The 15,822-nt window shown below is 40.7% G+C and overlaps 1 long non-coding RNA gene across 2 annotated transcripts in view; it reads left to right on the forward strand.

Annotated features, from left to right (window-relative positions):
* LOC104153748 (uncharacterized) overlaps nucleotides 1–15,822 on the forward strand; it is a 135,962-nt gene that overhangs the window by 45,490 nt on the left and 74,650 nt on the right. Inside the window, exon 1 of one of the 2 annotated variants that reach the window (XR_696326.2) lies at nucleotides 14,162–14,235. The exons of the other annotated variant lie outside the window; for it this stretch is intronic. This is a non-coding gene — a long non-coding RNA (uncharacterized lncRNA). Of the gene's footprint in view, nucleotides 1–14,161; nucleotides 14,236–15,822 lie in introns of those variants that run through there. 2 annotated transcript variants of the gene reach the window in all.

The following is a 15,822-nucleotide window of genomic DNA, read 5'->3' on the forward strand; positions in this document are numbered from 1 at the left end:
TGTGTTTTGGCTCCTCTTTCCTAAATGGTGACACCAAATGGCAAGCTCATACAAGGTGACAGCAGTTTGGTAATGTTCACTGTCCTTTGGTAATGTTCCTTTGTAAATGCTGAGAAAAAGCAACTTGAGGTATTTCACAGGCAGAAAGTTTCACATCAAATTTCACATATCTCCCAAAGTGTGAGGAAGAACAGTAAAATGTAGCAAACAATTAATTTGGCTGTTTAACAACTTCTCACTGATCGAGAGTCCATACAAAAGAAATCATTAACCAGAGAAAATGTTAGCACGTGAAGGCTGCATTGATTTGAAACTCTGCACGTTGTTAGGCTCAGTAATCTAGGCAAAAACAAAACATTTTGCCTAAAGCTACATAGCTTTTATTAAATTTCGCAACTGATTAAACAGTTGATAAAATGCTGTCATGCTACAAATTAAAAACATGTTTATATGCATGACTAGATGCATATTAGGGGATAGTTTTTTAGTAGAGCCTTTTTTCCTTTGTTCTTCTTCCAATTACACTGAACCATGATCTTTATTAAACCTCATCTTCTGTTGAGTCACCATGCCTCCAGTTTTGGGCATCTAATGCCAAAACTTCCCTCATTTGAAACCAAGATACATGATAAAATATATTAGAACTGCAAGAAAGTGCAATTGCTTAAACAAATAAACCCCAAAACAACTACTCCTCCTCTTCCCTCCAGCTTCATAAATAAAGCTCCTTTAATCACTGTTGTGCTCTATTTCTCTTTGGTGGATAAACCTTTTCAATATTGGAAAGGGGCATGAAATGGGCTATGTGGATGTTGTGGGATTTTCAAACTCTTAATTTTATTTAAATTGTATTTGAAATTTGTAAGCAATATTGAGGCCTGGATTCAGCAGTGCAATGGAACCTGAAACCAGGCATGGCTTTAAAGACCTCCTGGTCCTCAAGAATATTTCCTAGATTAAATTCTGTAAAATTATCCGGGGGTGGGTTATTTCCCTAATTGCCTTGTATAGGGACATGCAGAACAGCAGAAACACTTTCTAGCAAGGCGAACAGAAACTCAGTTCCCCCAGAATTCCCTTTCTTACCTCTGACTGAATCCATTGGCAGGGAGATGTCTTAACTGTCTTCAGGTGTCTCCTCATATGTTCCCAACTCCACCACAGCTTACTCTTAATCATGCAAGAAGTTGGTACTGGCAAGAAAAGAAGATGCATCTGCAGTAGGTGCAAGGTTTTTGCGTCAATCAAATAACGTATCTGAAACAGCTTTTATATTTTTAATCTATTTTTCTGGTGGTTTCATGGCTTTATTCTTTTCATGATACTGATGAGGGATTCCCTTTTAGTAAAAACCCAAGGCTATGGGCTCGCTCCGCAGCCTAGGTTTCTGGTGTGGCAAACAATGAGTTACTCCTTATGCTACGTTTGCCCACCTCTAACACTGTTTGACTCTGGTATGAGCCAGTCTTTCCTGCAGTGAAGTGGCTCAACAACTCCTTTGTGAATGGTTAAGATCTATGGATGAATAAGGGGAAGGAGTTACCGTAAAATCAAATGGTGTGTCTGGAAGAATGCACACTTAGGTAATCCACTCCCAGCCATCTACATTGCCAGAAACTGTTGAATGCACAGACAGTTTTGTGGAGGCAAAACTACTACATACTCGGGAAAAGTAACAGGAGGGACTTGAAGATGCTGATATGAAGCAGATATTTTATGGTTTTGCCTAGGAGCTGCAGAGACAATCAGAAGTTCTGATCTGCAAAGAAATGTGCTATGGGAAGGGTAGTACAAGATTAGTTAAGGCACCTGCCAGATGCTATCACAAAACAGTCAGCACTCTCGATTTCCTGTTGCTTCTGTACAGAATCTTTGGGCAGCTCTAGAGCTCCTGCTGGCCAATGGTGATGTGCTTCGGTCATATAGTAACAGCAGTGGTGATAGCTGCTGCAAGAACTTGGAGTATACCTCTGCTTTTGTCAGGCTCTGAGACATGAAGCATGACTGTCTGCTGGTGTCTTTGTGGTGGTTTGCCTATGTATGGTCTTGGTGGACTTTTTTTTGTTGTTGTTGTCTCTCTCTATTAGAAAAGCTGCACCACAGGCAAATACAGTGTTTGTAAAAGATGTCTCCGTGCATGATCATGTGATAAATGGAAATGTTAAGGGGGCATCTCACAGCTTACTGCAGCAAATGTGGGCAGAATTCTTGAAGTGATGAACAAGAAAGGTTTCCATTTGTTATACACTACATGTATCATTGGTGCAATGAAATTTATTTTTTGTGCAGCTTTTGAGAGCTGCACTTCAGAATTTGTGTGTCTTCCGTGGTTGTCTTTCAGCTTATTGGTCCCACAGTGGAGCTGAAATAATAAGCACGTGGTAGACTTTCTGTTGCCCGTGTGTATCCTGAGTGTTGGAACAGCTGAGGTATGAGCTTAAGTGTCTTTGTCTGTAAGCAACCAGGTTAACTGAAGCACAGTCTGCCTCTGGATGAACCTGTTCTCTAGAAGCCAAGGCAAGCTTCCCTTAGGTGGAAGCTGGCCTCTGAGTATCTTTGCACAACTGTTGTAACTAGGCCAGTTTTGTTCATAATAACGCTGATGTCAGAATAATCTTTCTGTCAAGATTCCTGGGTGCAACAGAATGAAACATAAATTAGTGGGTTTTTTTTTTTTGTTTTTGTTTTTAATACACACTTCAATTTCTAAAGCTTGTTACTAAATGAAGAGTTGGTTTATTATCCTACAGATTCCTGATGGAAATAATTAGCTCCTCTCACTACTGACGATCGATGCAATAAACTATTCTTGAGGCTTTTCCTGCCAAAGATAGGTGTTTAAAAATGTTTTCTGCATGAGTAATTGTTTTCTGTATTATCTGGAGAGAGAAATAGATTTATACCCCAGAAACAATTGCAGTCTGCTAAAAATGGCCACTTTCACAAAGGTCAATTAATTTTTTTTCCTGCCTTCCTCCTAAGAGTTCAATTTTGATATGGAAACTATCTTGAGTTACAATGATTCAGGGTCAAACTTATCAGAATACATATTCTGGTCATTCATCATTGTGCCGTGTGGGTCCTGACTTCATTCTCTCCCTGCCCCCCTCACTCAGAACACTTCCTGCATGCTTATTTTCTTAGTCTTTGATTTTTCTTATAGTTCTTTAATCTTCCCTGCTTTTCCTCCTAGTGTAGGTTTCCCCTGTGTCTGAAACTTCCCCTCAGGGTTGGTGATGCTCTTCATGAAGAGTGGGAGGTGGGTGGGTTTTTTTTTTTTTTTTTTTTTACGTAATGTGGGGATTGTGGCTGATAGTTGAACAGAAGGCCAACCTACAGGAAGATGTCACCCTACAGATGCCATGGGTTTGCCCTTTCAAGGAAGGTTAACAGGATTATTACCTCCAGGTAATAATGCCTGCTCCAGGCTATAAAACAGGCCAAATTTTTTGCCAGTCTCCAGTCACGATGGGACCATGTCCCCTTCAGGTGCTTTGACACCATTGCTGCTTCAAACATAGGAGAGTAACCACTGAACTGGATGGTAAACAACATTTTGTTCAAAGGGGAATCTTACTAAGTTTGGGCAAAATGCAGTGTTTCTTTCATGTCCCTAAGTCTGTAAGGTATATATCACCGTTGTTTAGAGCTGCACACATGCTACTTTATAAATCACTTTGCAGAAAAAAAAAAAAAAAAGGTTAAATGCCTTGTTTATTGCTTGAAATCACAAACCGCAGCACAACAGAAGTTCAAATGGCTTGGTCATCTGTTATGTGCAAGTACAACTGAGAACACAAACAAGGTTCCAGGCTTTGTTCGCAAGAGACCAAAGAGTGGGTGAAAACTGTAGAGACAGAGAATACAAATCATGTAGAGTCTTTAAATCTAGACTGTACCTCTGATTTATGTACTGTGTTGGTCAAGATGGGTTGAATTAAGCACTAACTTCAATGAGAAGAAAATAAGCTTGACACAAAGTTGTTAAAATCACTCTGGTAAGTGATTCTTACCAAAAGAAAAAGTGATTTACTTTCTTAACAAAGTAGACTCCTGTGTTACAGCTACGTGCTGTTGACAGGTGCACTCCTTGTTTTAAAAACAGTTGAATGGCCAAGTATCAGATAGTGATTTGTATTTTGCTAAAATAAATATGGGTTTTTTTTTTTTCAACCTTTTCTCATTTCAGTAAATATTTTCCTCCTGAGATATTTGCCATGGCGGTTAATAATTCAAAATGATTATATAGCTAAGAACTTCACTCGAGGCTGACATTGCATTAGGCAACACAACAATATTCATAGATAGTGATCCCTAATCTACTGGGTTTACTGTCTAATAAGGCAAGGCAGGCTAATAAATGCAGGCAACAAATAGAAAAAGTTAGAAGAGAAGTCCTATTTGCAACACATTCTGTGCCAGAAAAAGAATAAAATCTTTTAGAGTATTTCAGTAACTGCTTAGGGAATAGCCTTCGTACATGCTGGGGATTATTTTCTAGATAAAACTCAAATAAAAATTGCAGGGTTTTCTTCTATGCCTAGAACCCATTGTGTATGTGCTAAATGTAGTCAAATGCTGTCTTCTATTCCTATTTGAAATATTAGTCAAAAACTGTTTGGACTTATTTTTAAAAATAATACCCTAGAATATTTGTGCTCCACAAGTGTTATTCAGAGGTCCTGAGTTCCAGTGATTTTGCCTAAATACTACTCTTTGAAGAGAGATGCACCAGCCACTTCAGTGGGAAGGTGAATGCCCCAAATGGACATATAATAAATTGGGGCAAGAACAATACAAAACCAATTTTTGATTTCATTTACTGCAGTATACCTCGAGCACATGTGGACACTGGTGAAATTAATCTGGCAAGACAGAATCCAACTGCACTATTAATTTTTCATTTAATTTTAAAACAGTTTTTCTTGGACAGAGAAATGGGGTCTGTGGTGAAGCCCCCACTCTTCTTCAGTAACCAAGTAAGCTTGAAATCAGTGAATGGCTTCACTGATTTTTGTGGGGAGTCTTGTTGAATACCTGCAGTGTCCTGATACAAATTGTGATCCTTGTAATATTTCGGTGATGACTGAGGTAGGCTTTGGGCATCTTGCTTAAATATGAAAAATAAATGCTGGCTGTGATGCCATATTCAAGAGTTGGCCCAAGCTGCCTCCTGCCTTTGAGTGCCTGTGAAACCCAAAAGGAAATGTGGCAGAGTATTATGTATTTGAGGAATCAAGGGAGAACATCATCCATCTACACCATATAAAGAGTAACTCAGAACAGAAAGTGAGGTAGCAGATGAAATCTTGATGTGCAAATGATAGAAGATAAATGATAGCAATAATGTAAAGCAAAATGCCCTGTTTGTTCCTGGGAGCTCAAAAAATAGGTGACAGCCTGTGTAAAACAAAGGATGAGTCAGTGCCTTTGCCTGACTTTGTCTCTTATTGCTCAGAGACCAGCTCTGGTGACGTACAGATAAAACGGAGCAGCAAACAAATTAAGTATGGCCAGTGGTACGTTATAATTCATTCATGGGGAGGGACAGAAAACAGAAGTGGGCTGTATCTAGGAGCCTGTGAGAGAAAGCTGCCACTTGTGCGGGCATGCAGAGCAGTTGTTTGTTCAGCTGAGAACGTGAATCTCTCTCCCAGAGGAATTGAAAGATTCAGAGGACCAGGGGATATAATGAAGACTTCATTTTGTTATTTTTGTTTGTCTTCAAATAAAACCAGAGGGTGGGTCTCCCTTGTTATAGGAAACCTCTAGTAAATTAAACAGTAACAGGAATAAATCTGTCCCAAATAACAGAAGTCACAAAAAAGATCTACGCTATTAATTCAGGATGTTTGAAAACCCAAATGGTGCAAAACATTTGATAAGCATGCTTAAAATAGATATGTTGCATCTACAAATAAAATGGTGAATCTGACTGAATTTGTTCAGTAACTGAAGAGATCTGCACATTTATGATCTAAGTGCAAAGATAAAGTTTATGGAGCTATAAAAGAACCTTCTGAAGGACTAAGTAGTAAGAAAGCAATATACTAACACTGGCATGGGTTGTTTAAAAAATACAGTTGGAGAAGGCTTCCAGTTCCTGCTCTGTAGAGTGGGCTGAGATCTGTCCATGTTTGAATCCAATGATGTGCCTTACTAAGCAAAATTAAAAAAAAAAAATCAATTGGGCTAAGTTTTTTAAAAGTGTATATACAGTCAGTGTAGAAGAGTATAGGCTGTAGAAATGTCCTAATTAAATCTCACACTTAAAGTGAGGCTTACAGTGAATGAAAACAAGGCCTATTTAATTCCATCCTGTGGGATTGTCTCTTAAGGTAATCTCGACATGAAGTATTGAAAACTTTCTGTTTTAGGTTAAAGTCAGATGAGTAAAAGATCTGTGGAGGGAGATTCTTAACAGAAGTACAAGCCTTTCTTAGGAACTCTGGAGTCTCGGCATGGTCTCATTCCCTGATTTCACCTTCAGTCTTGAAACTGCAATGATTCCTGATCCAGTCTTCAACTCTTCTCTCAACTATTGGATCCTAATGTACAGCTTCTCTTGGTCTGTGATCCTGTATCTGATCTTCCACAAGAATAAGGTGGCTGTCTGTTCTTATTCTAGCTCTCATATAGTAGTCCTCTCGCTTCCAGCAGACCTTGGCCTCTCACTTCTGTTTTCATCATCACATCCCTCTGACGTTTGCTGAACATCCAAGTGATCCTGAATCCTGTCTCATATCCTCCAAATCCTTTCACAATTCTTTTTCTTTGTTTATTGTCTCACATTTCTGAATTTTTCATTCCATGCAAAGTTAATGTTTAAAGTTCTATTGTAAGGCGTGAAGAGACCCAATGACTCAGAGTCACCTATTGAATATACTGAACTCTTGATGTGTCTATTTTGCTGGTGATGGACTTGTCATAGTACAAATATAAATGGGTGAATTGATATGGTATGTCTGAAGCTGCTTTTTTTCTAAAGAATATTCCTCTGGGGCTTTTACGCATGTCTGATCTCACCAGGTCTGGGGAATACGTAGGAATCTCTGTTATTATGCTACTTACAACACTATTTGTTGATTTATAGTAAAAGTAAGCTGAGTATTGAGTTTGACTATATCTATTGAGGAGGGTTATAACTGTTAATCTGTATTTCAGCTCCATTACAGCAATAAAATTGCAGAGGAAAAATTATAAATTTTCATCTCAGAAATGTTGCAAACTAGTAGATTGTTTTCAAGTGGCTTAATAAATAACAATGCATGAAACTTGGGAGGTTTAGGGATCAGATAATACCTCATATTTAGTTCTATTGTATGATGTAAATGATTTTTAAAACATAGTCATATAACCAAGTGAGATAGATAAAAATGAAAATATTATTATTACTGACATCAGTCCAAGGTTCTAAAACCTCCTCTTGAAAATTTTAAGTTTTCTTGATATCCTTGTGAACAGGGAACTTTTATTACTATTACCTTTTACAGACTGAGAAAGGAAAATACAGACAGACTGAATCTTGTTTGGGGTCATAGATGAAGCAGGGATTAGAATTTAGAATTTCCTACTTCTCATTTTTGTGTTTACAGTTTGATGGTATTGACAGGAAATAAGCTTTGCAAGCAGGTATTTTTCAGGACCTTATCCAATCTCTTCCTCTTATCTTCTGTTTATTTGTTACTTGGTAGATAAACTGATTTGTTCTCAGTGTATCTTTCTTTCCTGCTAATAGGATGTTAGTGAGATGCTATCTCTGATTATTCCCCTGCTTTCATGCTTGACGCTGTCTTCCACAATGGCATCCCCAAGAACATCTCAGTTAACCAGATAAATAAGACTTCTAGCTCTTATCAGTCTGATCGGATTTTGATGGAGAGGCCATAGTGATTGAGTTCACTGTCTCCAGATGTATCTGCTCATCCTGACCTATTAATCCAGGACATTGTTGAAGTATTCACTCACCTCTACTAAGAATTCTCATGTAAATATTGCTCTCTTAATATAACCTTATTGCAGACTCTTAAAAAAAAAAAAACCCTTGAAAATATATAATATGTTTAAATGTTCTTATTCTAGGAGAATATACTGTAGCTTACGAGAATATTAAAAAGTAAAAATTAAATGACCCATTTAAATGACCAATGTAAATTTTGAGGTGTGCTAGGAACCTTTAGAAGATGTATTGACAACGTGTTTCAGAAAGTTTGTTGTTAGTAGCTAGGATAAGCCAGAATGGCAAAATGATTGGTGTGCACATAAAGAATTTTTAGAATTTCTTATGCTACTAGCTGAGTTGCTAAAGGTGTTTTCTAGGATGAGGAGGTCAGCTAATGAAGTTGGACCTAGAGGCCAGTTTTCCAGATGCTTTAATGTGTGGCTTACTCTGAGTTTTCCCAAGGTATTAACAGAAGTCATGTATTGTATTTGGTATGCTAGCAGACTCCACCCTCGTGTAGGTGAGTGGCAGTGCCTCTAGTAAGCTGGGAAATACTGAAGTGGAAGCAGAAAGCTCAGATGCATTCCTTAAGAGTTGGGGTTTACATAGCTCTATTATACTTTCCCAAAGAACATAAAATCTCAGGACTCACACGACAAAGTTATGGAAAGTTCAAACGGCAATAGATGTAAAGGACTGATGAGTGTGGACTATTAATGGATTTGATCTACCATCACTATTGGCATTGTCAAATGAAAAGTTATCATAAGCATCCCAGCTTCCGAAGTTGTCAAGGCTGAGATTTTCATCTCATTCAATTTTTATCTGCTAGTGTTAAGATAGTCACCTAGGCTCCCGCTGTGGTTGAGTGGGAGAGAGGGGGGGATTCAACTGATCCTAACAGAGGCAATGAAATGCTTCTGGAGGATCTTATCATGCAGTGTTTAGTTTTGGGGAGGCCTACATGATTAGCATCTGAAATATGTGAAAGGCATCCTGCACTAAATCTCAGTCAGTAGACTGCATTCAGTCTGGCCTTGTATATCAAGGTACCCTTATACTGAGGGATGGTAAGGATGTACCTGGAGGCAAAGACTCCCATTCCCACAGCACTACCAGTTGGAGTCGTACAGTGGAGAGCAGCTATGCGTCACACAGCCCCTCCGTTCCCATTATGGCCACATCTGGCAGTATGTCAGACCTGATGGTCAGAGTGCTCCCTTTCAGCCTTCACAACCATGCATCTAGCGATCACCTGGCTGAAACTGCATGGCAGTCAGGCAAAGTGGAGTGAATTGTGGTGAGTGTCAGACAGGCAGGTACAGGTTTAAAAAAAAAAAACCAACAAAACCAACAACAACCTTTAAAAGAGTATTTAACATAATCCTTGACTGATTACAGCTTAAGTTATAAAGCTTAAAATGTTATTGAAGGGAATTAAAGAAGCTAAGAAGGGGGAAGTATCAAATTACCAGTATGAAGAATGATTATGTTAATACCTTGCTGAGCTTCCAAGCATACCCTGCGGGATCTAGATGTTTACAGAGCCCTGAGCAAGCCCTTTCTTAGCTAGGTGCTTGTGTACTTTAAAAAATAGATGTAGCCTTCTCTGAGCCAAAGCTTCTCAATCTTTACTAAACAGTACAGATGGATCTCCTAGGAGAAGTTTTCTGGAGGGATTTGAGTAAAGAAGACCAAAGGTATGGAAGGCAGGAACAGGGGAAGTCTTAATTGTTTGAGGAGAACTGCTTCCATATTTGCTTTTTTGATTGAAGATAAATGAGCTTTCGTAACCTAGTTATCTTTAAAACTTCTGTTAAATTTCCTCGTTTCTTTTGGCTGCTTTGGTAAAATTGATCTCCCTATCTTCAGAGGGGTACATTGCAAGCTACATCAGCCCACAGCTTTCTGCAGAGCCTATGAAAACAGGCATTCATCTGCTCTGCTTACATGTCTACCTCAAGGTGAAATGAACCATGGCCTAGCAGTACCTGTTTCCCATCCTTGACTGTTGTGGGAGTCCCAATGTCTTGTACTGATGCAGGGACGTCCGTTGTCTATGTCCTAGTCAGAAGAACTTCCACTCTTTTTTGGATAGCTTAGTTATTTGACCCAGTCAGTTAAGATAGTCCTCGGTAGGCTTTAACGTAGATTATACCAACAGTCTCATGAGCTAATGTTTTGCAACTTGTCCTTTAGTTTTTCTTCCTTTCCATGCCTAATCTAGGCTGCAGATTCCTGTTTTTACCATCTGGATACCATGAAGGCCTTGTGATGTATTAATAAATGACTCTAATTCCTGCTAGGCACAAACTTGCTTGTTCTGTGCAACTCTAAAGCCATTGTTGGAGGAATTACAGTATGCAGTGGTGTGTCATATTGCCACTTTTTTAGATCAAATACCTTCTCTTTTTAGGCAGAAGTCTGCATTTTGAATGCCTATAGGAACTCTGCCAGTGTTATAAATGACCCTAAACAGCTGGTGGGAGAGATTTCGGCAGAAGCTTCATTCGACCTTTGCGCCTCTTGACTGGAGACACTCAGTCCAGATGGAACCTGCAAATTATTCAGCTGCCAAGCTCAGATAAGCCTTTAGTGAGCATGTGTAAATTGGGTTTTTTTCTAGGCTTGGAAACTCAAAATTTTGGCAGTTTTTCCTGGAAATAGGAAAACGTAATACCCTTCCAAAATAGAGTTCCCTCTCAGAAGTGAGTGGACACTTGAACTTCTGAATGTGTCACCTTGAAAGAATCTAATGTGGACAGGAAAACATATCTTTTCCTTGTGGAAAGAGCTATATGGTGTTCTGGGAACTTCAAAATTCAACCTGAGGCAGACGCGTAGCAGGGAAAAGTCTTGGGGCTGGAATAGCTGAAGATGCGCAAAACGGGTTCTACAAAGGCAAGTATCAGATACGGGCAACACAACAAGCACTGCTTATACTGTAGGCAATGCTGCCTGTGAAGATGTGTGGATCCTCTCTCATAATGTTTACGTAGATTAAATAGCAGTCCTGCTTGAGTTTCACTCTGCAGGATGCAGGTTCACAGTATGAACATTCCTAAACAAAAGATCTTCAGCAGATCTCGAGGGAGCTGGTGTTCATAGATGTTTTATGTATCTTAGTGCACTGACACAGACTAGAGCATCATGCCTTGTTGAGCTGGATGTGAAAGATAGCTGTGTAACGCAGCTGCGCCATCTCCCTGGGTTAGATGGGCATCCCTGTGCCATGAAGGCAGTGTAGATTGCATCCGTGGGTGGGCAGGGCCCAGTGCAGAGGAGTCCTGCCATGGACTTGGGACAGGATCTAGGCAGCCAAGAGAGAGCTGCTATTGTGTGTTTGCTGAGCTGCTTTTTCTCTGATATAATGTTGTTTCGTGTGTGTGTGTGAAATAACATGGCTAATGGATTTGTAACTGTATAGACCTTGCTGCCAGTTTGCCCTGTGTGAGAGGATTTGTGAGTGCTGATGATGCTAAGGAAGTTTTGAAGATATGATGAAGCTCTTCTGTTAGGTTGCATCTTGGAGACGGAGTCTTCCTGGGATATTACCCTGAGGACAAGACAAACACTTGGACTGAATGTACAATGCTGAATTCAATCAAGTCAGAACTTGTGATTTCTCAGCATCTCTGTAAGGAAGCATGCTTACAAAGAAGGAATAGGGAGACCTTGTCCCTGGGGCCTCAGTCATATTCCTTCTCTGCCCTACAACATGTTTCTTGAAGCAATGTATATATATTATAAATGTCTTCCTACTGTGTTGCTTAGCTTTTTTTCTTGTGTGCAATTGTAACAGTTCCCTGCACTCAGGGGAGAGTTATCTGCCTGCAAATTACTTGGCTGCTCAGGAGACTGTCTGGTGTGGAAATGAAGATGATGTCTGGAAGGAAGGGGTATGCTGCCTTTTTTTGGTTTGTTTTTTTCATATAGTTACCAAAGCTAGCTTTTAGCAGAAATAGCAAGTAACAGCTCAAGCTGAACTCTGCTTCCACTACCACTAAGTGCAAACCAGGCACTGTACGCCCTTGAGCCTAGGCATAGCCAAGCTCTGGTGCTTTCTGAAGAAGTGAGACATGCTCTGAGCTGACTACGCGTGCTCCTGGCCGATCCACGGCAAACAGCTTGAACCTGGCTGTCCTTAGTCAGGGTTTGGCTAGGCAGCAGTAGCAGCATGGGCAGGAAAGTTGTGATCCCTGGCTATGGCCAGGGCTTTCTACCTCTCCTGCACTGCTGCCAGGGCTTGATTTTGTTTGCAGTCACTCCCAGTAAATCTATGTTATTATGAAAAAACAGCCTTCAGGATGGCTGTAAGGTCAGTGGGCTCCATTGCCTGTCTGCCCTGTGCCTTGCTGCTGGGCAGGGAGCCGTCTCACTGGCAGCCCGCCCATCCTTGTGCTGTAGTGTTCTCCAGGCGTTTCTGGTGATACTGGTGCTGGAGAGGCCTGCTCCAGTGGTACCCGAGGACACACTTGCAGAGCTGTGGTGGCTAGTCTTGAAGGATGGCTGAGGGCCTTGCATGCAGTGCAAACAGTCTCAACTTGCACAGTATCTGTTAACCTCAAGAGGAGCACTCCAAAAACAATCATCTACCCTTTGATTCCTCAGTCTCTCACTGGTTCATTTTATATTTTAACAGAGTTATTTTCTTATATTAGAAATTTCTTACCCAAAACCAAATCAGTCTTTATCTACAGTTTGATTGCTTCCAGGGTGGCATTGGCACCTGAATGTAAACAGCCTTATGCGCCCTAGAGGCAGGTTGGTGGTATATGTCACCCTGTTAAACAGTCTCCCACAAGAGTAGAAATTTTAAAAAGGCAATTGTAACTTGGAGCAAATATCATCCTAATTATTTGTGATAACATCTGTCATGTATTTAAGGCAAGCCCCTGGAATAAGACAACTGCTTGATATATTTTTTTTTCCTTTTCTTGTACTGTTCTTTTGATACGCTTGACCTCTGGTCAAAATCAATGAAGATATTGAAAAAAGTAGAAAGAAATGTGTGTGTAGGGTTTCATGTTACCCCTGAGATACTTGTCTGTAGACTGACTTTTAAAGGTGTTTTCCTTCAGGCTGATAACACCTAAAAACAGTGCGGGCTTCATGATACATTTCACCTGTATGTTTATGCCCATGCACACACTGAAACTTCAGTCTGAAGCGGTAGGTTTTTGGAAGCCTGTTGTAATGAAAAGGAGGCCGTGCAGTTTTATTGCCATTGCCCAGTGAAGCGTGGTTCCATCAGAGCCTTTTATTGGGAGTTTACAAGTGCAGTGTTACAAATGAGTTTGCTGGCAGGGAGTTGACCCCTTGCTGTGGAAAACAGAAAGTAGTTGTATAATTCAAAGCATCGATGTCTGGCCTTCTGAGATTTCCACCTGAAAAAAGATTCTACCTGAAAAGGGCTTGAAGCAGATAGCTGATACATGCAGAATGGTAAACCCTGCCTGGAGAACAGAGCTCAGTAAATGCTGACTTCGTCAGAGCAACCAGACCTGCAAATAACTCTTGGAAGTTTTACCTTATAAGCAGTGCTTTGCAGGGAGGACTTTCTAATCATTAGAAGTCAGCACAGAGCACTTGCCATTTGGGGCCTAGAAGCAGCATAACTGCATCTGTGTAATGCTCTGCTTGCACTGATAAACCTCGCTCAAAATTAGGGCTTGGTAGTTGAGCAGAGCACCGGGGGAATGCAACTACAGTGCCTCCAGACCTTCACTGGCTCAAGTGCCTGGATCCTTCCGCATCAGGTTCCCTGGACCTACAATTAGCCTGCTCGCTCTTGCCAGCATACACATGACCTTAGTCCCTCCTTGCGTTAAGGAGGATGATGCCAAGTCACGCGCAGGGCTAGAGGGCCGAGTCCTTTATTTTTACAGCAAAGCATTTGAGGAGATGAGTTGAATTTAAAGGTACTGGAGATTTTACTAAATCTGAATTTTTGGTAGGGAAGGATGGAGGTGGAAAATGCCCACTGCTCTGATACAGAATTGTAAGAAAAGAAAATAAAGAGACTGGAAGAAACTGGAAGAGCAAGTGGCTTTCTGGGACAAGCAAAAGACAGAGGGGTGAGGGGAAAGTAAGACCAAGCAGTCTGAATAAAAGTGGTAGTGTAAGCTTGGGCTAACTGCTAGTTAGTAATAAATGCAAACTGAAGGAAAGCATAATGTTAGTTTTTCTTTTCATCCACTTTGGTGCTGATGTAAAGGACTACAGCGTACAGGAAAACGGAGAATCGGATCCTCTGAGAGGCAGAGTGACATGCAACTATATCTGTTTGCAAGGTACAAGGAATTGGGGGTAAATGCTTTTTCTTAGAAGATGTAGCTAGAGAGCTTTTAACCTTCATCCCAGAACAGACAGGCCTAAACATTTCAAGGTTTCATCACAAATAGCCAAAACTGAACAGCATCCCTGGCTGGGAAATAACTAATAGGTCTCATGAAAAGCTGCTTGATTAGTCCAGTGCTCCGGACCTTTTCCCTGTGCTACCACAACCTAGGCTCTGTTAAACTGACATCAGTGGCAAGCAGCCATCTTATGTCTGCTTAAATCCAGCCTCTCGATGAAATCTGCTGTGCCTTCACAACACATGGCCTTCAGATTTCAGTGCAATTGCAGGCGCAGATGCCTAGCATCAGCATTAGATCTCTGCTAATGTTGTGATCTGACTAATAAAGGGCATATGGGCTTGGAAAGAGTGTGACAGCATCAAGTGATAATCTCTTTCCAGCAGTAAGTCACTTTGTTCTAACGCTGAGTTTCTTTTTCAGATAAGTTGCTGATTTTTGCTCTAACACTGTCCTGAGCCAGCATCTTTCTAGAGCTTTTGAATGCAGTACAAATGTTCTCAGCTGACAGGGTCACTTTGGAAGGGGGGGGAATAGAGAACTTGCTTTAAAACTTGTATTTGTTTTTAAAGTCTTCCAAAGAGGCAGTTTTTTATGTTCAGAAACTTCTGGGCACAGGGTATCTGTCTGTGTGTCTCTGCATTTCTGTGAGCTGAACAGTGCATGTGAATCTCTTCTGTGTGGCACACCCCTGACTGAACGTAATGTAGTGTTTGTATAATTTTCCCTGTGCATAAGGCGGGGATTTCTCATTTCATACATCAGTAGAAATTTGCTGCTGTAAATCTGAAAATCCAGATAACCATATCCTGCCTTTTAATGTTAATTAGCAAGAATTTGAATGTATTTAGGTTTGTTTAGGAAGTTTTCTTTCCAGAGCAGGCTGCGTATGGCAGTGCAGAGTGTCTCTAGCTTGTGCACTGGTTCTGGGAGCTCCTTGGATGCAGCCAAGGTGCTTTCTCGAACTATCATTCAAATGATTGTAGATAGGCAACAGCCCACAGAGCTGCTACAGCAGTTCTGCCTTGCACAGGGATTCTGGGTTGGGATTTGAGCAAGGAATTTGTTTTTATTTATTGTGTAAGACTGGGTCCTCAACTGCTACTCATTAGTATCACTAAGATGAGACTTACAGAACTTAATCTTGCAGAAGGCAAGAGTGACTTCTATTTCGTGGTTTGTTTTAGACAACATCACATGCTGGAGGGGTGGCCAGCGTGGATCATCTACTCCTCCCACAGCTCCTGGAGCCTGCGTTGCTTTACATCATTATAGTTGCATTGAACTGGGTGCTTTTTCCCGCAGTTCTGGCACTTCTCTTGCACAGGTGACACTTGGTAGATTTTCTGTTTGTTGTCGCCAGCAGTTCTTGTATGCTTTTTGGTGCTGCCAGCTCAGCTGTTCCAAGATAAGAAACTGCTGCTTTTAAAAGGTCACAAAGTTAGTTTGCTGTTTTGCTGTGGAGATGGATTCAGCTCAGTCGTAGTCTGATATTCTAGATGATCTCAGTTCAAAGGGGTT

The sequence above is a fragment of the Struthio camelus genome, chromosome 5 (genome assembly GCF_040807025.1).
Source record: "Struthio camelus isolate bStrCam1 chromosome 5, bStrCam1.hap1, whole genome shotgun sequence".
NCBI classification, from domain to species: Eukaryota; Metazoa; Chordata; class Aves; order Struthioniformes; family Struthionidae; genus Struthio; species Struthio camelus.